Source organism: Urocitellus parryii, chromosome 7 (genome assembly GCF_045843805.1).
Source record: "Urocitellus parryii isolate mUroPar1 chromosome 7, mUroPar1.hap1, whole genome shotgun sequence".
Classification (NCBI taxonomy): Eukaryota; Metazoa; Chordata; class Mammalia; order Rodentia; family Sciuridae; genus Urocitellus; species Urocitellus parryii.
In genome coordinates this window covers 93,215,953-93,240,272 of record NC_135537.1, presented here as the reverse complement: position 1 = coordinate 93,240,272, position 24,320 = coordinate 93,215,953, and the positions used below count along the sequence as shown (strand labels likewise).

General features: G+C 39.6%; 1 pseudogene; it reads left to right on the top strand.

Annotated features, from left to right (window-relative positions):
* The first annotated feature begins 13,568 nt into the window (after positions 1-13,568).
* LOC144256048 (carnosine N-methyltransferase-like) overlaps positions 13,569-24,320 on the top strand; it is a 68,272-nt pseudogene continuing 57,520 nt past the window's right edge.

Sequence of the window (24,320 nt, the reverse complement as noted above, 5' to 3'; positions counted from 1 at the left end):
GTTATCTCCTGTTTGACAACAGATTATCTGGATAGGTTAAATATTCTTATAGGGCATAAATGACTAGTTTTTATGACAAATTGAGCTCCAGACATTCCCCAAAAGGGAAAGGAGAGATAGAACTGCCCACTTGCTTTAGGTAGAGCTGCAGCTATCTATCCACAAAACATTGCCAAAGACAATAACCTTCCACTGCAAAGGGGAGAGAAACTCTACTCACACTTATGTACAGATACCCAATCACATAGCTATCAACCCTTCACTTTGATTTCTTTATTCATTGGGAAAAAGTAAACTCAGAGTACAGACAGGATTGGGGAGTGATATAGGAGGAGGAAGCACCATCACTGTGACCCCGACAGCATCTGGCTGCTGTAACTATTCAGAAACTCAGGAGTCTATTGAAAACTTGTGACTTCCAGGGAAACGCTTATGCAGTAAGTTGTGGTTGATTTTGGTCCATATTTGCTTTTACCCCAGCAGTAGCTACACATCTCTTATCCCTCGGCCCTCAACCCTATGACAGGCAGCTAGAGCTGCTTACATGCAACTTCCAGAAGCCAGGATTGGCACAAGGGACCCTGTCCACCAAATATTGGAGATCTGTGCTTTCTACTGATATCTGCTTCTGATCACTGAGATGCCGGCAAAAGGGCAGCACTGTTCTATAGTTGCACACATACCATGGTGCAAGCCCCACTTTAGCTGATATTTCAAGGGCTTTCACTTTTTTTCTGTTTTTCTTCTCTTAGGAGCTAGTCATTAAAAACTAGGATGTTTAAAAGCAGCTACAGAAATTAGAAAGTCAGTGTGCATGCCCAGGGAAAGATGTAGGCTCAGAAATGTCTGTGAAAGCTTAAGTTTATACCTCAGGTTACTCCACAGTTCAGAGAGCACCTACAATAGTTAAAACAAAAACAAAAATGTATTAAATCTGGGGAAAGGTTAAGGATACGATTTCCAGAGTAACAACATTATTAGGTTCAATTTTCTATAATAAATTCTTCTTCTTCATCATCATCATCATCATAATCATCATCATCAAGGGTTACAAAGAAATAGGGAAACATGGACAATTTAAATGAAAAAAAAATAACCAATAGAAAATCTCCTTGAGAAAAGCTAGATGGTTGATCTACTAAACAGAGGCTTTAAAACCCTTATCTCAAAGGTGCTCAAAAAATGGAAGAAGACTCAAAAAAGGTCAAGAAAATTATGAGTGCACAAAATAGAAATATAAAAAAGATACAAAATTGAAAAACGAAACCAAAATGAGAAGTACAATAACTGAAATGAAAAAAATTAAAGAAAAACTAAAAAGTTCAAAGGCAAATTTGAGCAGACAGAAGAGAGTATCAGTAAATATGAAGGTCAGACCACTGACATGATTGAGTCTGAAGAATAGAAAGAAAGAAGATTCTGGAAAGAAGCCAATTCTAAGGGATCTGGGGGTCCATCAAGAGGACTCAAGGTCACACTGAGAACCCAGAAAGAGGGAGAGAAAAGGGTAGAGAGAATGTTAGAGGTTATAAGGGCTGAAAACTTACCAAATTTGATGAAAGGCATAAATATAAACATCTAAGAAGTTCAATGAAATCCAAATAAAATAAGGTATTTTGCAAAACCCATCATAATCAAATTGTGGGAAGACGGAGAATCTTGAAAGCAGCAAGAGAAATAACTCATCTCATACAAGAGATCTTAGGGAAGATTAACAGCATATTTATCATTACAAGCTACAGAGGTCAGAAGACTGACATATTCACATGCTCAAAGGAAAAACAAAAAGACCTTATCAACCCAGAATCCTGTGTTCAGAAAAATGTTCCTCAGAAGTAATGGTAAAATTAAGACATTCCCAGATAAGCAAAACTGAGAAAGACCATGAGCACTAGACCTGTTCTGTTAGAAACCCCAAAGGGAGTCCTTCAGGTTGAAATAAGAGAACACCAGGCAGTAATTCAGATCCCAAGAGGAGTGAAAGACCTCCATAAAGGTAAAGATGGACAATTATGAAAGCCAATATTATTGTAACAATAGTTTATAGCTCTACTTTTTTATTTTCTACATGATTGAAGAGACTAATAAGCATAAGGAAGAAAACACATATTAGTCTACAAGCTATTTTGTGGTAACTTTGGTTCATAGCTACACATTTTGTTTTCTATATATGTTAAGAGACTAATATATTTTAAAAAGCCATTATCAGTTTATGTTTTTGACATTTAATGTTCAAAGGTATAATTTTGTGACATCAGAAACTGAAAGGGATAGTGTGTCACCATAAACAAGCAGGTTTTGTAAGTTATTGAAGTTAACCTGACACAAATTCAAAATAGAGTGTTATAGCTTTAGGATGTTGGATGTAATTCCCATGACAACCACAAAGAAAGCAATGAACCTGCACAAAGGAAAAGGAGAAGAGAATTTCACTACAAAAATATCAACTACACACCAAAGAGACAATAATGCAGGAAATAAGGGATTTAGAGAACAGCAAAATGGCAGGAGATAAGTCCTTCCCAATTGGCAGTGACTTTAAATGTAACTGGATTAGACACTCCAACGACAGGAATCAATCATTTGCACACAAAACCATGATCCAAGAACCTGTTAACTGTAAGAGACTAACTTTAGATCCAGAGACTAACTTTAGATTGACAACAGGGTATTTATGCACCATATTATAGCAACATTATTGACAATAGAAATTCAACTGTCCATCAATAGATGAACAGGTAAGTGAAATGCATGAGGAAGAAAGTAAATTCTGACAAACTACATATGGATAATCCTTCAGGACTCAGTGCTCAGTGAAATAAACGACCCACAAAAAGACAAACAGTCTATGATTCCACTCCATGAGGCATCTAGAGTAGTCAACTTTATAGACACAGAGAGTAGAATAGTGGTTCCAGGTGCAGAGAAGAGGGGAGAGGGGAAATTAGTGTTTAATACATAAAGTTTCAGTTTTGCAAGAGGAAAATGTTCTGGATATGGATGGTGGTGATGATTGTACGATGATATGAAGGTACTTAATTAATATTGCTTAAAAATTGATGATGTGGTACATTTTATGTTATGTGTTTTTTAATCACCATCAAAAAAAGAGTTAAATTAAAAAAAAAAAAAAAAAACTTCAGAATGTCTCAGCAAAAACTCACAGGTCACTCTTAGCAGCTCCAGAAACAGAAAGGCCAAAGAAGCACCAAGATTTCAAAGACAAAGAAGTTGTGGGTTCCTGATCCTGGGTTTCTGTCTATTCTGCCTAATCTTTCTTTAAGAAAATATATTTTCCCAGTCAATTTGAGACATTTAAGTTTAGGATAGTGCACAAGAAAGATCAGCTAACAGAGAACTGTGTCAACAATCAAAAGAAACACATAATCAGTGTACGAAGGAACTCAGGGGACTTTTCTGTTGTCTGACAACTTATAAAGCATGGGTGATTAGACCATAAAACCACTCAAAATCCCTGCTTCCAGTGGGGGAAGCTGAATGGTAGCATGCACATCAATACCAGAAATAGGCTTAGTTCAGAAATAGAAATAGAGTCACAAGCAAACACAACACAGAAGCAGAAGCAGTCAGAAGACAAAGCTCTGTCCCCCATCATGAAAGCCCCCTGCAGTCTGCACACCTAGCCACACCTCAGAGAGCACTATCTGTGGGCAGCATGGTTTGTTAGGTCACCCGAGTGAGTCCACTGGCTACCTTGGGGTGCTCAGAGCTCTAACCAGAAAACTACTAGCAAGAAGCATGATAAATAGAAAATAATTTTTATTTGTAATCTGTGAAAAGAGTCTGAATTTACAAAATGGTTTTGCTGAATACTAAACTCATGGATTTGGAAGAAATAGAGCAAGTTACAAGGCTGTGCTTACACGTCTGTCACTGATGGAACCACAGATTATAATTCCACACAGTTAACGATATCTCCAGTAGGTATCTCATATTTGTACCACCAAATTCATAGATAAGGTCCTCTCCACTAGAGACCAAGCACTGCAGAGGAAACAGCCTGAGGGTTCATTTGTACTGGGAACTCTGGGAAGATGGACTGACTTGTCTGGTGGTGATGGTGGTGTCAGACTTTGTTTTGTTTTGATCCAAGCAAGTGAAGAGCTTTTCTCTCTTACAGTGTGGCTCTTGCTAGTGGATCATTGGAAGCATGTTTTCTCCAAATAGAGGCAGGACAGGGTGTCCTCTGCGCCTCACAAACCTCTGTCTCCTTTGAACATGATAACCTGCTTGTCTTCTGATAGGATTTTGCTGACAGTTCTCTCATGTATCTAGTATAATGTGTCTTGGCTGATTTTCTAGTATAATGTGTCTTGAAATTTACTCTATGGCAGAACACCTGAGACTGAGTCATGTATAAGGGTAGAGGATACATTTTGGCTCTCTGTTCTGGAGGCTGGAAAATCCAACACTGGGCATCCACATCTGGTAAGGCACTTGGGCTATTGCAAATAATGGTGGAAGGGGAAGGGCATGCTGGCTCCTGCAGGGATAAAACTCTCAAGAGACAGCCTCCCTTTGTAACAAGTCACTCTTTCAGAAACTAATCCAGTCCTTCAAGAGCGAGAACTCATTCAGTCCCAAGAGATGACATTAATCCTTCATGAGAATGGATTTAGTGACCTCAGTGCCTTCCATGGGTCTCATCACGTACCAAGACTGTGACCAAGTCTCAACATGAGTTCTGATGGGAACAATTCATGTTCAAAACTAGCACAACTAATTTTGCACATTTTCCTTTGAGTGAAAAAGTAAAATTAAGTTCACTTGCCCATTATTATTGAGCTTTAAAGTTCTCTTTGGTTTTCACTTCCCACTTCACTGGCAAGCTGAAAACCTTGAGTCATCCTTTTTCCATTACCTCAATTCTGCATTGGACTCCACGCCCATGGACTCTCCATCATGGTGTGCTTCTCTTCTCCAACATCCCATAGCAACCTCTTAGTAGTCACACATCCATATCATTTGGAGACCAAAGTCTTGTAGTGACTGTCATGTGGCCTCTCAGTGTGAACCATTGTGAGACTGCAGTCTGTATCATTTTCTAATTTTTAAATCAGAGAAAATCCAAAAGAAGTGGGAGTGGTGCATCCACCACCTGATTGCTGGTGCCTGGGTTATCACCTCCTATGCCTCATGCCCACCTCTCCTCCAGGGTGATCCCTGTGCTCCATGTCCTGTTTTGCATCCACAGAGTGCTCCAGGCCCCATGGAGCCACTGCTGAGCTGCAGATGCCTTTTATGTCCCTGGGCCCCTGCAGAACCTCTAACCTGTTCCCCCTCAAGATCCCTAGAGAGAGAGTCACCACCTGTTGTCCCGGCCACTCCATCCTTAGCCATAGCAGAACCTAGCCTTTATCATTTCTCTCTCTAAAGAGAAACTTTTGGGTTCAGTAACACCTGCCTATAATCCCAGAAACTCAGGAGGCTGAGGCAGGAGGATTTCAAGTTCAAAGCCAGCCTCAGCAACATAGTGAGGCAAAGCTCTTAGCAACTCAAGGAGACCCTATCTCTAAAATATTCATTAAAGAGCTGGGTATGTGGCTCAGTGGAAAATTACCCCTGTGTTCAGTCCCCAATATCCACCCCCCCAACAAACAGAAAGAAAGAAAAGAAAAGAAAGGAGACAAAGAAATCAACAACTTGACATCTTGATGATGATAAACTGTGAAAATTAAGGTGTGGCCCACTTTCTTTATTATGAAAGGAAGTTAACTCCTACCACCTCTGAAGAAATTTCAGGCCTCAAGGACCCAAAAGCCTGCATGAGAGTTGGAGGAAAGGGGACCTTTATTCTTATTTGATAAAGTAGGAAAGTTTTTTTAGCTTTTTCCAGTGTTTTGAAACCTATGGAAAAAAGAAACAAGGGGCCTGGGACAGTTACAGGGATAAACCTCTTTGAGTTATAGTGCTAATAATTTTTGCAGTTCAGACAGCTTTATCATCAGGGATAAGGTCACATGCTTCTCCCACCTTCCATCTGACTGCTGAGAACTTTCTTCTTCATGCCCCAGAATTCTCTTTGTTAAATAGTGACTGGTTGGCCCCTGACCTTCAGAGCTGTCCTAAATGTCCACTTCTCATGTCTGGCCTGCCCTAACAATTCCAGTCCACCCTAGTGCCTTTCTTCCTTGAACTGATGTTATGAGCTTGCCACACAAGGTCACTTGTGGCCATAAGCATTCTATGTTCCATTTTTCCTTCCCACCCCCTCAATTAGCCTCAAAGTTTTTAAACACTAAAAAGAGCTTTAGAAACTTTCCTGGCTACCCAAATTCCATGTAAATGTGGGATTCAAATTCTAATGTGAGAAGGTAGTATTTTTGAGCACATACACAAAGGTTAAAAAATAATAATAAATAAGGTGCACCCTTAATATAATTAACAAATTTCTTCCTCATGGAATAATTTTTCTCTCAGATGATAAAAAGTGTAGACTAGAAGATATCTCTCTGGATAAGCAGACTACATTAAAAATCCCCAATCACCTAGTAAAACATCAGTGAATTTTATCAGAAATATTAGAAATCCAACAATTCTGGTGCATTTCCCAGGATTGTCAACTTGTGGTGGCTTAAATTAGAGTGGCTCCTTATCTTTGTCACATTGTGGGTCACATGGACAATGACAGTGCTTGCACTGCACTCTGAGGTGAAGGAAGAGGCTGCTCAGAAGGGTTCCTGCCACCTGAATATGACAGGGCCAACTGTGTCTCCTCCAGGGCTCAGGGTCTGGGAAGCCCTGATAGAACTGCACATTCAGGTGTATCCGAGCTCATTTGGAGGTGACAGTAGCAACCAAACTAAGAAACACTGCAGCCAAACCTTTTCCTGTCCTCATTTCTGCTTTCAACATTGACAGCGTCCAAGGTTACAAAGCCAGTCTTCCGTGTTGCCTTGAGTATGAATGGCATCATAGGCACAGGGATTGGTATAGTTTTAAATTCTGCTGCCCTTTCTCCAGAGAGAGAGAGAGAGAGAGAGAGAGAGAGAGAGAGAGAGAGAGAATGAACATTCATCTTCTCACTTTTGTGGATCTCAAATGTATCTTCTCATGGTTTATGGGATGAATGGGCTGAGAGAAGGTCCCGCATGCTGAGTGCTACAGAAGTAAACTCTTAGACCAAGTTCAGTCTGGTCCAATGACAGAGAGCAAGTTGCTCAGAGGACTTTACATGTACAGATATCTTCTCCAAACTATTGTGAGTGCTGTCATTAGAGAAGAAATATGCCATATGTGGGGGTTTTCAGGAAACCAGTTTTGTCAGATGCTTCCTCTGCCATCACCAAGTAGATGAAGACACTTTTCTATTTCAGTAAACATCAGCATTTTCTGCCACACTAAAATAAGCCACTAGAACACAGGATAAAAGCAGATACCAAAATTACAAGGGCCTGTGTTTTATTTATTACTGCCTGGAATTAAGATATTGCATATTCCCAAGGGGTTCTATTTTCTGGCCCCAGGCTCTGTGCACTAGAGAATTTAGCAGCAAATGCAAGAATCATTTACAGTATATGCTGGAGGTAAAAAGTCCACATCATTTTGAGGAGCTAGCCACACATGACACATGTCTACTGGGGGATAGGGAATAAGTCAGGAATATAACTCTGGACACTTGCCAATCCCCCCCCCCAAATTTAAGAACAGCCAACTTTGCTGCAGGCACTCATTTACTCACTTCCATAAATAAATTTTAAAAAACAGAATTGGAAGCTGCAGGTGAGATAAATGAATTGTCTTGCCTAAACTGCTATTAAACTAAAATGGCTCTATAATCATGTCATTGTAAGTACCCTTATCATCAGGAGTAACCACATTAATAATGATAAAGTGAATTAAGTAAGCAGAGTGAGATTTCATTTCTTATGCAAATATAAACATGCCACATTAGTAAACATTGGGTGACCCATACAATAAAATCCCATTAGGCAAATCCTAGAGATGCAAGGTTACCCTGATGGACCAGGTACCTAGTTAGATAGCACTAAGCAACTTCCCTGTGCTATAAAGGAGTCAGAACTCACATGCATGATCATGTTTTCTAGACATGTGTGGCGTGACTCCTGTTCAGTAGTATAGGTCCCAAGATTGGTCCTGGCAAGGCATTTTGGGGGTTCTTAGAATCACACATTTTCTTGACTTTTGTGAATACATCAGGTAGGAACCTAGTGATGGCTAATGTCTAGTGAGTTCTGCATCCTCATTAATCACTGTGTCAAATGCACTCCCTACATTTACTCCTTTAATTTTTAAAATATCTTGTAAATCAGGTATCATTGTCATTCTCATTTATAAATGGAAAAAAACAAACCTAAGCTTAAATGAAGTGACCCATGATTCATCCTTGATGTATCTAGGAGCAAATTCCAGGCGCTCACCATGAGGAGATTCAGTCGGCTTTCTGCATCCATGCATTCCTCATGCTTGGATTCAACTACCTGCAGATCAAGATAAAAAAAAAAATCGTACCTGTACTGAATATTTATAGACGTTTTTCTTGCCATTATTCCCTAAACTATACAGTGTAGCAACTATTTACATAGGATTTACATTTTGTTAAGCTAAAAGAATCTAAAGATGACTAAAAATAAAAAGAAAAATGTGATGTGTCATTTTATATAAGAGATATGAATATCCAGACTCTGGTAACCATGGGGTGCAACAGGAGACTTCTAGAACCAATGCTCCATGGGTTCTGAGGGAGGACCATTGTGTTCTCTATGTGTATGTTTGAAATCACCCTATAGTCAACACTCAGAGGTGGGAAAGTGACACTACTGCATCAACCAGCGTCTGTTCTATTTTTTCCTGAACCTTCTTTGTCTGCTTACTCTCTCCTCAACTCTTCCCTCTGTTTCCTTTTCCAAAGGCAAATACGCCATGCGAGACCTGGTCCACAGGTTTCCCGGAGGGAACAACAGCAACAACACATCGAGCAAGGCCATGTCCAACGATACGGTGACTGCCGTCTGCTGCACCCTGCACAAGGTGATCACCAAGAACATGGAGAATGCCAAGGCCTTGTGGAATGCAGGAGGCATCAAGAAACTGGTCGGCAACTCCAAGAGCAAAGGAGACGAGTACGTTGGCTGGTGTCATCCCACCTCCACAGGGGCAGAGTTGGTTCTAAGTGTGCCGATGGATAGCACTATTGAATGACACTCAAAACCATTTTTCTCCCATAGTCAAGAAAAGGAAAATGGCAGATGGTTTCCAGTTTTCCTTCCTCACCATGAAAGCTGATCTCACTGTTAATTTTGATTTGATAAATAACTTGTGAGTTGGTGATGGCCATGAAATTGGAAAGGTAGAATTGACATTCTTGACATTCCAACACTCATGCTAGTGTGTTGCAAGAGACACTCGCTTAACCTTGAGGCATGAAGACTCTTCTTGTTACTGTCCTTGTGTGGTTGTGAGTCCAGGTATTGACGGACCTGTACCCCTTCAGCTCTGCATAGCAGCTCATCATGCAGCACTGACGGGGAAGAAGACGGTGAGAGGCAGTCAGGGTAAACTCAGTCCTATCCCACCACCTTGCCTTACAAGCTGTGTCTTGGGACAAACCACTTAATTTAACAAGTCGTTATGCCCATACTTTGCAATCTAAAGCCAAGGAGGAAGCTGTATAATATTCTTTCAGAAATTACTGATAATCAAGCCCAAAAGGATGAGAAGAAATTTCCTAGCCTGAGGAAATGGCGGGCAAAAGGGAGAGCTTTCAGACAAATGGAATAAAAAGAGATAAGACGGGGTGTCAAGCAGCTGCACTGCCACAAATGGGAATGTTTCCCTGTGTGATTGAAGAGCCAAGGGTATCTTAGTGTACACAACTAAAAAATATCTCCACCAGCCTGGGTGCTAGTATATCAGAGAGCTGTCAATTTTTACAGAAACCTGCACCAACCTTAATTAAATTTTGCTTCCTGGAAGTCCCTCAGTGTAATCAAAGAAGATTAAAAGGGTGAACCTTTTGTTATTAAGGGTCTGTCTGCTTTTAGACTTTTCATTCCTTTACATCTAAATGCTAAATAATGTTTCTTTCTTTATTAGAAACTTTGAGAAATACAATTGGAGACTTTCTGGAAATGCTATCTCATTATCTAACTTAATTCAAGATGCTACTAATGTGTTTCAGAGATTTCAGTGTTTCTGTTTTAAGCACCTTGAGAACCTATTTGGAAATAGGTTCAATCAACAATTCAGCATTAGAATTTGATTACTTTCCTGTATCAGATAGAGAAGGCCCACAGGACTCATGCAATAATGGTGCAGATTGTCGGCTTGAATTATAACTATATATGGTTGGATGGATAGACAGAGATACTGTATGACATGCTCCCCATCTATACTGCATGATGATTTGTTATGCAGCAATGAAGGGCACAGAGTCAAAGGACATGGATCCATCAATACCTAGACTTGCAACCATGCAAGGGACAACAACATAACCTGTAGGTATGTATGTAAGTAGGTAGGTAGGTAGGTAGATAGATAGATAAATCTCATAATGTTATGGATACACTGCAGGTTTGTGCTTTTCTTTGCATAGTTTCAGTAGGTGCTTGGGATCTCTAGTTGGAGTGCACAGAAACACTCTAAAATTTTGTCTATGTCCATGAGGCATTTAAAGATTGAAGTACTTTCTCTGAATTTTAAGACTAGGGAGTTAGGAATGATACTCCATTCCTTCCCATGAGCTTCTCTACGGCAGTGTGCCTCACTATTGGAACCTTATAGAGAAAAGATGGTTGACTCAGTTCTATGGTCAGAGACAACTGTTAATCAAAATTACTAAAAATCATTTGAAGAAACTATCTGTGATACAGTATGTATAGTTGCTGCCAACACACAAAAAAAATGGACCTGTTATATCTGGTCCTAACTTGATTATTATTAATGGGAAGGTATTTTCACTTGAGATGATCTCACAAATGTCCTTTAATTTGACTAAAATTTTCTCCATGGCACTTGTTCTGTCTTATTGTTCCTTGATCTTCTTTTCAATGTCAACAACCTGAGTTCTTGAGTTGAATAAGAAGTGTTGAACTGGAATGAATTATGTACCTTTTCAATTGTATTTCTCCAGCTTAGGAAAGCTCATCCGTTTTTCGATACTGACAAATTTTTAAATATATATATATTGATTAATTGATTGCTCCATATTTCAGCATGAAACTCACTAAATTCTATCATGACAGGAGATATTGAGATTCCCATCACCTTCTAATGATATTTTAATAAAAGAGAAACTCTTTATTGACAATAGATTTTTTTGGAATTGGGAATTATTTCATAACTGGGAATAGTAGGAGTATCAATCCATACTAGGTAATTAATAAAATACTTGCAAATAAGTCCACCCTAAATTATTATTTAAAAAATTACTTCCAAAAATAATTTTAGTTTATATCTGATTTTTATTTGAAATAACATTAGAAGTCACTGGCATTAAAAGCATGCCTAGCTATGATCCTCCATTTTATGTATAGATCTGTTTTATTTCTAAATATATGCAAGCCTAAATATGCAGGGATATTAACCAGGCTGGTGAGTTGGCCATTACCATGTGTTAGAAGCACAACACTCACTGCATCTTGGGAGCACAACCAATGGGACTGGGATCCTGCTGCTGGTATGACTGGTCAGAACAGTCATGCCAAAAGCCACACCAGCTGGCATCTTCAGCCACTCCTGATTTGACAGCTCTGGTGAAGACCGGACATTGTGTAATTGTTATTAACTCTGGTAGGAGTCTCATACTCACCATTTTGAAGTCTTGATAATGTTCTTTTCACATCATTTTAAACATTCATCATGGGCATTCTATCATGTCTATTTCAAAAATAATTTTTTTCCACTTTTAACAGTTGTATAGGAAATAGCATTGAATGTGTCCCTGTCTTTTGTCATAAGACAGAAAAGCTATTAGCAGTCTCAACTGTTACTTGTCAGAAAAGAACTCTGTATTGTGTCTTGGGTTATAATCACTTGTCACATTAAAAGCACTCAATGTTCAAGTCCTTCAATCAATACTCATTGTTTTTCAAGTAGAAGTTTATATGATACCAGTCTAGTGGATGAATCAAAATTAAAGTCTTAAAAGAAGGCAATGTTTCTTTGACCTTCACATATTATTATAACACTATGATCTATTGGCATTTTAATTAAGAAGTTAAAAACTGCTATTTGTTACACATCATAGTCTCTTTCTATTTTATAACTAGGAAAGAAGTGGAACTTAAGAATTACACTGTGTCAGAGAAATGTTTTATTGAATGTTTCAACTACACTATTACTACCTAAATTTTAATATGGTTTCCTCTTAGGTTGCTTGAGTATCATCACAGACAAATACTTTGCCAACCGTGACAAAATGCAACAAAACATAGCATCTAATTTTTGTTCAACATTGATTATATAAGAATGGCAGGTATCTTTATCTGTGTCCAAAAAAGGTCTAAAATTCTGTCTTTAAGTCAAAGGAATTTAAAATTACATTTGGAGCACAATACTATGATAAATTTTGAAATAATTTAGCAACAATTCATTTCAGGAAAAGAAATGTTAAAAATTGGAATTTATAGAAACTCTATATTTGTTCTCTTTAATTCCTTGATGTAACTAATGTGGCCAAAGTTGAATTTCATCTCAGTAATCATAGCAATGGCTGTTATACTTGCCCTTCAGTGAATGGATGAAGAATGCTCAAACTAGGTTGGTCTAAATGACAAACATGAAGACCTAGAAAAACAGCAGCCACTTGCTTCACCATATATTGGCATCCCATAATTTCACTGGAAAATGCATATCCTCAGAACATCTATTTACTTCAGCTGTCAACTGAAAACTCATTCTGGCCCATCTACCATCTTCCTACTTTGTTTCAAATACCATTTTATTTCAAAGGCATCTTTGTTTTTAATTCAGATATTATTGCTAGCCACTGCAACCAGTCACCTTCAGGAGTAGTTATCACATTGGAGTCTTCATGAATAGTAATATCTTGCTGAACACCCAGGAGTCAGCATCCACATGAGGCAGGGGTCCCCTGATTATCGACCATGGGCCACATCCTACCAACTACTTATTTTTGATAAATCACATTCATTAGAACACAGCTATACCCATTTGTTTAAATATGACTCTTCATGTTCCAGTTACTGTTAAGTAATTGTGACCAAGATCATAGAATATTTACCATCTGACCCTCTACAGAAAAAGTGAACTGACTCTGTTAATGGTAGTCACTAAAATATTTCTCTGCTTGTAAAACCAGCCTGTTAGTATACAGAATTCCTGAGTGGATTAACTTGGATTAATTCCTGAGTAGCTTCCATGACCACAGGTCAAAGTGACTTCCAAGAATTCAATTGAATTAAATTGACAGGAATTTATTAATCTAGTTTGTATTTTGAGATTCAGATTGGCCCTGAACCTAAATCAAAATATCTAGTTATATTGTCATAGATATTTCAAAGGCATGACTTTGAACAGCAGTTATCAACTTCCTGTCTAAACATTTCTGTTTCTCCCTCTGCACTATGGTCCAGAGGCCAGAACTTGAAGTGCAGGTAAGGCTTTATAGATTCTTAGACAAATGTATTCCTCTACACCCATGTCAGAGTCTGCCCACTTCAGCATTCACTGCCAATCTTTTGTGGATGGCCACAGCAAGTGTGTAGTCAACGCTGGTACGCTCTCATGCCCCAGTGGGACACTGTTCTCTTATTACCAGGTGTTCCACAAAACTGCCATCAAAACTCCTGAAGCTTCTCCTTTCTGATCACTGTTTATTTTCTTTCTATTCCATTTTGTAGTCAAACACTAATTCTGCATTCTGACTACATGTAACTGTTCCTGTGTTTGCATTTTTAAAAACTCTTTGCCAAATTGTAATTTCTTCCTACCAGTCATCCTAGTGGATGAGTGATGAGACCACGGATGAGGACTGGTACAAAAATCCTTTGCAATCCCCAGGCAGAGAAGAAAATAGTCAGCAAAGCTGGGAGGACGTCTATTTTGACCTTTCCTGACATGTCAGGGTCAGTGCAAGCCCAGTTACCACTCTGATTGCATTTCCTGTCTTTCCTTTATCAGACACTCTCCAAAAGTGGTCAAGGCTGCATCTCAGGTCCTAAACAGCATGTGGCAGTTCTGAGATCTGAGAAGTCTGTACAAAAAGGTAAGGTTTGCTTTACCTACTTGACTCAGGAGCTTCACACAGGCTTTGGATTTGGATAAATATTTGGCCATAACAAAAGGCACCTCAGATATGGACAGCACTAGGCCAACAGCCTCAATAGCCAAAATTCTACTGAAACAAGATCATCAATGAAGTTGCAAAAACAGGACCAATATGTGTCCCCTCAATACTCACCAAGATCCATGAACCTTTGGGAGTGGACAGAGCCACACTCAAAGAGTCTTATCCAAAGTTGTTTTTAGTTTGTTTGTTTCCCTAAGTGATTGTGATTTTTTAAAAGATTTTTAGTTAATGCATAGTAATTATATGTATTTGTTGAGTACAGTATGAAGTTGCAATACATGTATACATAATGTAATAATCAATTCAGGAAATTAGCTTATCCATCATCTGAAATATTTATAATTACTTTATGGTGAGAAAACTCAAGGTTCTCTCTTCCACCTATTTTGAAATATGTAATATTTTTAATTATGCTAAATCACCTTACATAATGAAGAAAATAGACCTATCTTCCTACACTTTTGCAGTCTGCAGTAGACTAAAATATAATGAACTCAAGGATTTTTTTGAGGGGGAGGGGAATTATTGACAAGTTTCAACAAGCAATTTTGGAAAGAAGGCAGAAAAAATTACAAAAAGCAATTCAGGCAGTCAAGTGTCACAGCCAAGGAACATGGATGTGAACTCAGTCCCAGCAGTGTGGCCCCTCCCCTTGGCCCTAAGAACCTCACCACTTTAGTACCCAGAGGGAAGGAGACAATGGTCCCAGTGTCCACCGGAGAACTCAGAGGGGCTTGGCCCTTGGGGCACTTGGTCTGTACACCTGTGCAAGGTAGTAAGAATTCATATCGTGCCTCTGAAGAATTCTTTACCCACAAAATGATTCGAAATTAAACCTGAATAGACAAAAATGCCACATCTAGAGATTTTGGTTCTATACCTCATTTCCAAATGCTTCTATATAGAGGATACTTTTTCATTCTTTCTTTTTTAGTAGGGAGAATACTTTAACAATATCTCCCATAAGTTGTTGTTTTGCCAAGCAAATGTGGGTAGTTAAAATTTGAGCTAGTGAATGGGAGTAGAGAACATGGATATACAGGAAGAAAGCAGTGCCTGGATCATATGGGGCTGGGGCAGGGCACAGGGGCTTCCATGGCTACTGCACAAAGCACCTGTTTGGCAGTGTGGAGAGGGGAGAGAGCAAAAGATATCACTACCTCCTTTGCGCCCAACAGCCTTGCCATGAAACCAGCTCCTTGGGCCGGGATGTGGGGAATCAGTAAGGGTCTCTTGTGGGGAGTGAGACCCATCTTGCCCGTAAAGAATTTTGTGTTTTTCTAAACCAATGGGGAAAAGTAAATATTTAATAACTAGCTCTAATAAGTTAGATTCTATTTCTAGATTTCCTCAGGGCCTTCCTACTTCCCTTAAGTATCCATTACTTTGCACTTTAAATTGATAAAGTTTAGCTTATTTATTTTTCTTTCAAAGTTGTCCTATTCCCCAAGAGGTGGTGTGTCAAAGTTAAATCACAGATAACAAAATTAATTGTTGAGTGTTGAAGATTAATTGAATCATTTTCTTAGTATTTTGCATGTTAGGAGGAGCAAATGTTTTGGATTCTGTTCTCTTTTGCTTAAAATTCAGGTCCCAGAATCCCTTCTGAGTTTCTCCTTGGGCTCCTCCAGGAGACAGACATCTCTCCCAGGTAGGAGTCCTTGGGCTAACCAGGCAGCCAGACATGAAGAACATGTTATAAATTAGAACGAGGCTGGTGGTTCTGAGTCAGTGGTTCCAGAAGCTCAAAGAAATATTACTGCCTCAAATAAATCACTTTCCCTGGGATCCTCTGTGCTGAAATGCACCTGCTCATGCTTTTGTGCACTGGAGGGGAACAGCTTTTAAAGATTCTATACACTATTTGTTAAATAGTAGTATGAGTTTTCACCTTAATTTTTTCTTTGTTGGTAGTACAGTTCAAAAAGTGTAATTGTCTTTCTATTTCTTTGAAAATAAGAATGTGTTGACAGGAATTTAATGGACCTTAAATTCAAGAGCTAAAGAAAGTTTAAAATGTGCTTCATCTGGGAAAATTCAAGAAAGATGGGGTAGAGAAATAAATGATAATATTTTTAGCTGACCCATGATTTAAAGATGCTGAGAAAAAGCTGTTGTTAATCACTTCCAAATTATGAAGTTGTGAAATGAAATAAGGACCTTGGTGCTCAATGTCATAGATGCTGTTAATAGCAAAGCTCAAAATTCAAAAATCTCTCCATTTGAAATGTCTTTGGGTGAGAAAACGAAGCTCATTTATCCTCATGAAGTGTTTTAATCATCAGGGAAGTGATCTCTCTTGTTCTTCATTGACAATTTCCATATAATCAGAAAAAGGTCAGATTCATATATTTTAACTACCCACACTTCAGATTTATTTATTAAACACCTCTTATGGGCTGAGCAAAGGAAGACTTCCAAAGGAAACTTAAGATATGGATGTAGCCACTGTGAGTAAAAATGAAAGATGGAACAATTACTGGAAATTTTGTTAGATCCTGAATTATATATTTCAGGCTTTAAAGCATGAATTAAGGGAAGGAAAATTATAGAGCAAAGTCTTGAAGAATGTTTACAGTATGCATAATTAGGAGGTGAGAGGTAAGGGAGTCATGGCCAGAGGAAAACTATGACAGGAGATGGAAATTGGAATGACAGCCAAGTATGTCGGGGACAGAACACAGACCCATCTGTCACTGACATCTTCTCTTAAACCCAGGCACAGAGGCCAGGGACTTTTAGTTCTATCTTGTCTACTTTATTATTTACCTCTTAGAGGACTATTGGCCTGGAATATCCTTCAGGCTGAGTGTTGTTAATTCCTATGTTTGGAGCCCAAACACATTTGTATTCTCTGTCCCTCTACCTGAGTAATACCTGACCTTTTGGGTTTGTTCCCCAAAGGGAAAATACACCATTGCAAGAACCTTATGACATGCAAGATAAATACTATGTCACATTTTTGAAGTCTTTAAGTTTAGCTAGCCACAAATAAATCTGCAAAACGTCTTTGCCACCTGTGTTATCTTGGTGGCTGTTAGCCCCAGGAACTGTCTGCAGGTGGGAGCAAAGATGAGCAGGAATTCATAAGAGCTTGGTTTTCCAGAAACTTAGAATGTCACTGACAACATGAGGTGCTTACATTTGACCATGGTTGGGGACTGTTGGAATGACTGGACTAGTGGGAGAAAGAATATAGAGTTGGGGAAACCACTGGTACCTGTCCTTGTGTAAATACTGCAATAATCTGTCAGATCATCAAGAAATAATTCAATTTGTTGGGACCTATGTCATTCTAACAGAGTGACTCAGAACTTCAGAAGCTTCATCTAAACAGACATCTTTCATGGAACTCTCACAGAACTGCGCCTGGTCAGACAGTGGCCTAGGGCCAACAAGTGGTCCTTGCCTGTCTGGGCAGGAGAGGGAGAAAGGTGGGCAAGCAGTGGAGAAACTGCCAAACTCCTGCTCTTGCCCCTGGGGCTAGATCTCAGCTCTGTAGCCACATCCAGCTGTACAGTGTGGCAGGAGACGTGGGCAGCCATGACAGGAGAAGGAAGGCCATCTTGGCTCCAGCAGTCATTTTGTTTTGTTCAAATATCTTTAATGACAATTGCCAGTATAACCTAATGAGACATGTTATTTCATTTGAGGGTGACCATGAGAGCCAGAACTTCTTGCTTACTTTAAGCACTGATCTCTTTATCTGCAATTTTTTTTTCTAAAGCCATACTAAGCAAGTCTCATTTTTCTTCTCTGTGTTGGCCTTCATGGTTTTGAAGCTGACCTCCATCTCTACCAGGCCATTCCTTCCCAGACGATGCTGACACTCTCCAGAAAACTAAATGACTTCTTCAAATGCCCTATGGCAGTTCTACAAGCAGAATCTTCTCTCTAGGTGACTGGACATGCCCTCAGGGTCCTGGAAGTTTGGAGGCCTGGACCTCCACAACTCACTGCCTTCCTTCTGCTTTAAGAATCAGAGATATTAGCATTCCTCAATCCCTGCATCTAAAACCTCTCCAGCTTCCACAGAGACCAAGCATGTATCCTCTACCTAGCCCCAATCTCAGTGTCCTCACATATGGAGGAAAAGTGTAGCACCTTCCTTGCTGGGTTGCTGATTATCTCAGGTGCAGTAACAGTAGTCACCAAAGGGCCCTGTACACTGGGAACTCATGTGCCCATGGACATTGTTGCTGCTGATCCAAAACACTTGTTCATGCCATTTTGCTGACAAATGTTGTCCCTCCCATCTTGGAGTTTTGAAGCTGAGGATTTTATTTTGTCATTGTCACCATCACTATTCATTTCCACAAACATTTTTATGGCTTATTTCCCCTTTGGTTCTTCTACAGTCTCCTCCTGTCCTTAGACACTGGAAAGGTGCCCTCTTCCCACAATCTGTCTCCTAAGCATCTCCGTTGGCCATCCATATTGACCAGAGTCCCAACAGGGAAAACTTTGCATGGTGAGGTTTAGGTAAAACAAACCACAAACAGGGTTTTATAACATGACAGCATAAGTTGTTCCAGAAGTATTTGGTATGCTTCCATTCCACATTAGTGATGAATTAGTATGGGGGTAGAGGGGAAGATCAAGTATGCTGAAGACTCATGTTAGATTGGGGATCATGGTGAGGTCTAGGGTTAAATAATTCACAAGTGCAAGCCAACCAGTTTCCTTAGTCAGAGCCTCTGCTGTGATCCTTTGTGCTTCTAGTTTGAACACATTGTGGCAAAATAGTGTCATTCACAAAAACAGTCTTCTCATAAGTACTAGGACAATCTATTTCCCATAAGGCCTCAGGATCCCCATCCCACCTTCGCCACCCTTTATGGGCTCCTCCCTGTTCATTTCTTGAATTTTGACATCCTCAAGGACCTGATGCTTGGAATTTTCTCATATCATGCACAACTTCTTCCTGGGTTATCATAACTTTTCTCATTGATTCAATTATCAACAAATGTTGTGTCCTCTCCAGTCTATTTCTCTAGCCCAAGTTGCTTTCTGAATCTCTAGCCCCCTGCTAGAAAACGTGCTCATATGCAGCATCTGCAGAATCTCCCTGAATCAGATCCCAGACAGGCCTGCTTCTCCTGGAGTCAGCTCCCCTTCTTGCCTCCCAACCCCAGTTGAAGAGCAGCACAGCTAAACTGTATCTCCCTGATTCTCTTCTTTCGTCCCAGATCAGCATCCAATCCACCAGCAAACCCCAGATATCTGCTTCTGCCCTCTCATGAACAGTTGTCTCCTTTCTCTGGATTTTGGATCCAGTCTCCCAACAAAGCTTCTTATTTCAGTCTTACTCCTCACCAGCAAATTCTCCAAAGGGCAGTCAGTGTGAATTTTCTAAAGAGCAAATCTGAATTCATGTCTCCTTGCAGCCACACCATTCCGTGGCCACTGCGGTCCTCAGGACAGAGTCAAAATATGTCAGCAAAGCCCCTGAGTCATTTCAAGAGTGGCCGTGGCTTCTCTCTGTATCTCTTCCTTGCTTCCTGCCAGCTCTTACCACCACTACAGCTGAGCGGGTTTGCAGATCACTCTCCATCTCCACCATCCTCCAAAGCCTTCCCAAGTCCATATTCCTTCCAATTAGCCCATCTAAATCTTCATTCTCCCTACATTTTTTGTACCACCTTCCTTGAAAATAATGTTTCTGACCTCTCCTTAGCTCTGAAGTAAGGTCATTCCTTACTAATCTGAAATAATTACACAGCAGATTAGTTTGAATGAATAAAATTGATTAAATTCATACTTTGAAAGAATAACTTTCAAGTATTAGGAATACTTTGAACCTACAGCTAAAATGTTACAGCCTAAGCTGTATTTGTATTTTTATTAGAAAATAATTTCATTTTGGGTTCAAATATTTATGTGGAAGAATTCACACACTGAACTTATGTTGCAAGTGATTTCTCCATGGAAATTGCAATGGTGTTTGTGCCCAGCTCTGGGACAATTAGTATTCATTCCTAATTAACAGTGTTGAATTAAGGAATATCAAAAATAGATACCAGTCAAAATTAAGAAGTACTGCCTGAAAGAGATTTTATTCATATGTGCTAGAAAATAGAAATGCAGAAAATGAAATAAATGAAAGTAAGCATAATTATGTCTTAAGCAAAAACAGATGTTTTTGACATATTTAAAACTATAGTTCATAGTTTATCTCAACTACTTCGATTATTCTGTTTCCCAAAATTCAAAACTCCACTCTTGGATACCAGAATATAAAAAGATACAACTCACAGTTTAATGGCATAGAAACTTGACATTTATCTCACCCCCAGCCAATATGGATCTCTGTTTTGTTGGTCCTCATGAGGCTGTAGGACTATAATCAATTTATTTAGCCTTCCAGAATACAAATTCAGTGGCAGACTTTGGTTTTATATTTTACATGGCCCTCTTTACTTTCAAAGTATTATTTATATAGCAGACTCTTAAAAAATGTAAGCATATTTAGCACTTGGTCTCAGATTTTGTTGTTGTTCTTTCACGAAGTTTACTATTTTCTCTTAAATACATTTTTTGAATTCTTTATTTAAAGCAATTTTAAATTTAGGCAAAATTAAGAAGAAGGTGTAGAGATTTCTCATATACCCCTTGCACTACATGTGCATCCCCCACCAGAATGGCAATTGTTATAGTCAGTGCACTTGTACTAACAAATCATAGTCACATAAAATTCATAGACTGCATTAGGATTCACCCTTGTTATTGTGTATTCTCTGGTATTCTCTGATTTTGAACAGATATATAATGGCAGGTATCTCTCATGATAGCATCATACAGAGTATTTTTCACTGGCCTAAAATTCTGAGCTTCTGTTAAATCTGGACAGATATTTGAAAAAGATTTAGCATATAGATTTTATGTTTTGGATCAAAGTCTTCCTTCTATTTTGGTAAAATAGAACTATGCTATTGTTTGATTATTAAAAATGCAAATAAGAACTCATATTCACTGTCATGTTGAAGCAAAATAACTGAAGAATGACAACCAGTGTACGTGAATGTTTCACCAGTGAATCATTCCTGCCTGGTGGTGGGGAGGCTCTAGGCTAATTTGCCAGCCACTTGTCACTTTCCATGACATCTTTTTGGTGTGTGATTCCTCCCTAAACTGGTCAGATTTCAGCTCCACACAGCAGTGTTTTGCTCTCCTCAAGCCACAACATTCACTAACTGGTCTTGGAGTCTCAGTGGGACTTAGCTGGGGCCACTCAGCCACAGTTTTGGGAAGCTCCAGTAGCCCTACCTACCCAAGCCATCTGTGCCCTCTTGTGTGATTCCATGGGGACCCGCCTCAGGGTAACTGATTTACAGGGCAGTCATGGAGCTTCAGGTACAATGAACTCTGTTCTGCCTTCCAAAACATATACTGGTACATCTGAGATCAACTGGAAGTAGTATCAGTCAGCCCCACACCAGAGTAAAAATGCCTGTGAGCATTGGGTGCTGAGAGGGCAAGCAGTATGTGGAGACATCACCTTTGTTCTTCCAATCCCTTGCTTCTCCATGAAATGCTTCCTAGAAAAATGTTTAAGCCTTTGAAACAAACTATTGTGTTATCATGGAAGAGACAGGCCAGTCCCTGTTGCCAAGTGGCAGATGATTTTTTTCCAACATTTAGCCTTCTGTTATTGAGACTCATGTGTTCCAAGAAACTCAAAGTGCTTCAAAGAGAACAACATTTACTCAGCCTCTCTGTAAGAATTAAACCCTTAGCACATAAATGCAGAGATCAAATCCAAGATCACTCAAAATCAGAATCAAACTCTTGTTGACAATCACTGGGGTTAGAAATCAGATTATTCCAGGCGTGAGGATTTTAGGATCATGCCCCTTCCCCAGTGAAATGTCAGCATTGTGCACAATGAGTTGCTTTCTCCCGAAATGCCAAGCTGCCTGTCCTGGAAACTGGGTAAGGTCATGTTTCTCTGAATAGCAATATTGTATTTGCTATTGCCATTTTGATGTGAGAAACAAAACATAAAGCTAATATTTAGATGCCCTTACCTTTATTGTCAGGGAATACAGACTCTCAGATTGCACATTCCATTCAGCCAGTGAATAATGAGCTTTGATATAAGTGAAATCCATGCCCTTCACAGCCTGTCTCACACAGGACTCTCTTTTCTTCCTTTGCTGGTATTCATTTCATTGGCTTTTACCACCATTGCACTGACAAAACAATAAATCAATAAGTAATTATGGATAGGTAAGGGAATGCCTACAGGTCTCCTCCAGCGTCCACACCACAGCAGGTGGGAGAGTTAACCCAGCCCTTGTGTGGCCTCCTCTGCCTGTTCAAGGCTGACCACTGCACATAAATGAGCCAAGAGTCCTGTCCTTGCAAATTGAAGTTAATGGCTCATGTCTGACATCCCTTCATCAGCCTGGTCTGCTGGGCATTTGAAGAACAATCCTAGTTTGTGATGAAAATCAGAAATCTATTTTGAAATATCATCAAGGAAAAAACACAACAAAGTTAAAATTCTAAATTGTGATCCTTAAGCTTTGCAGTAAGAAGGGTGAGACATACTTTAATACTTCCTTTGGTATGTACCATTTTGAGAATTAATGGATTTTATTCTCTGGGTATCTCAGATAGTCATGGAAAAGCACTAAGTCCTCTGTAGAAGTAAATTAAACCACTAAATGCAGAGCCATCATTTTATCAGGGAACCCATTCACCAGGAATTTTTTAATGTTTCAGCAGTGCTGGAAAATTCCTCTCCAAGAGATGACTGGAAAAACACAAGGACTTCTAGCCAGATTCTAAAACAACCCCAAGGCTGGATCCCTCAAAGTTCACAATTGTAGTTCCTCTAGTGTTTTCTTTTCCAAACTGCTTGATATGAAGTTAGAGTAGAAAATGAAAAGGCTGAAGTTAAACTCACCCATGGTACTTTCTACTCCATAAATCTGGGCATTTACTTGTTGATGTTTCTATTGAAAATGAAGGTCTTTCTTCATGAGGTCCCCTGACCTTTCAGAGAGAATTCTCAGGCACTCATCATATGATATCTGTCCAAAAACAAAGGCACAAATGGGAACAGAAGCAAAAATCAGTTGTGCAAAAGTGGAAATTAATGCACATGGCAGTTGCTAAATGAGAAGTAACTAAGTTATAGCTATTGCTAGGACAGGTCCCCAAGTCAGGGAAATCCACATAGCAGTGCCCAAATTAAACATTTCCCCTATAATACCACTTTATTACAGAGCATCACTCATGACAAAAATACCCTACAGACAAAAGACAGAAAAAAATAATTGCATCAGTAACTAGAAAACTCAGGAAGTTTAACGTAAACGTACAGTGTACGTGCATTCTTGTGGCTTACTTTGGGTGATCACATCAACCTTACCCACTCCATCTTCAGTGGATCCCAATAGATTTCGGGGTGTCATCTATGAGAACCTCAACTTGGCTGAGTGTGCTCATGCTCCCCACACCCTCCCTTTCTCCCTCCCTCTCTCACAAGCTGTGTCTTTACCCTTCCCAGTGCCAACAATGAGGTTAGACCAAGTGGGAAAGGAAGCCACAGTGAGGAAATCCAACCTGACCAATGCAGTTATATCCTGCTTTGGTGCACTTGGGCTGTGGGAGATGTCCACCGGCTAGCTCCTTCTCTCATGAGGGCAGTGGTTGGTTTATGGAGAAGTGCCACCTGCTGCTGAGAGCCTTCTGTCTGCTGCCTTGCCTGGGCCCAGCCTCCTCCAACTGCTCAGAATTATGCATCAGCCTCAGGCTTCTGCTTCTTTACTGTATATAGACTGGTTAGATACAAATTCTGCGTTCCTGTAGATAACATAGTTTTGGAAGTCCTGTTTAAAAAGAAGAGTAACTTTATGATTATAAAATTATGTACCATCCTCCGAAGGAGCCCATGCAGTGGGAGGATGTAAAATTTAAGCTTCTTGTGCTACATGGTCAATTTGCCTCTGACCCCAAATCATCCTGCCAATGTTACTCAAGACACCAGCTCTGGCAACACCCAAACTCCAGGGAGCCC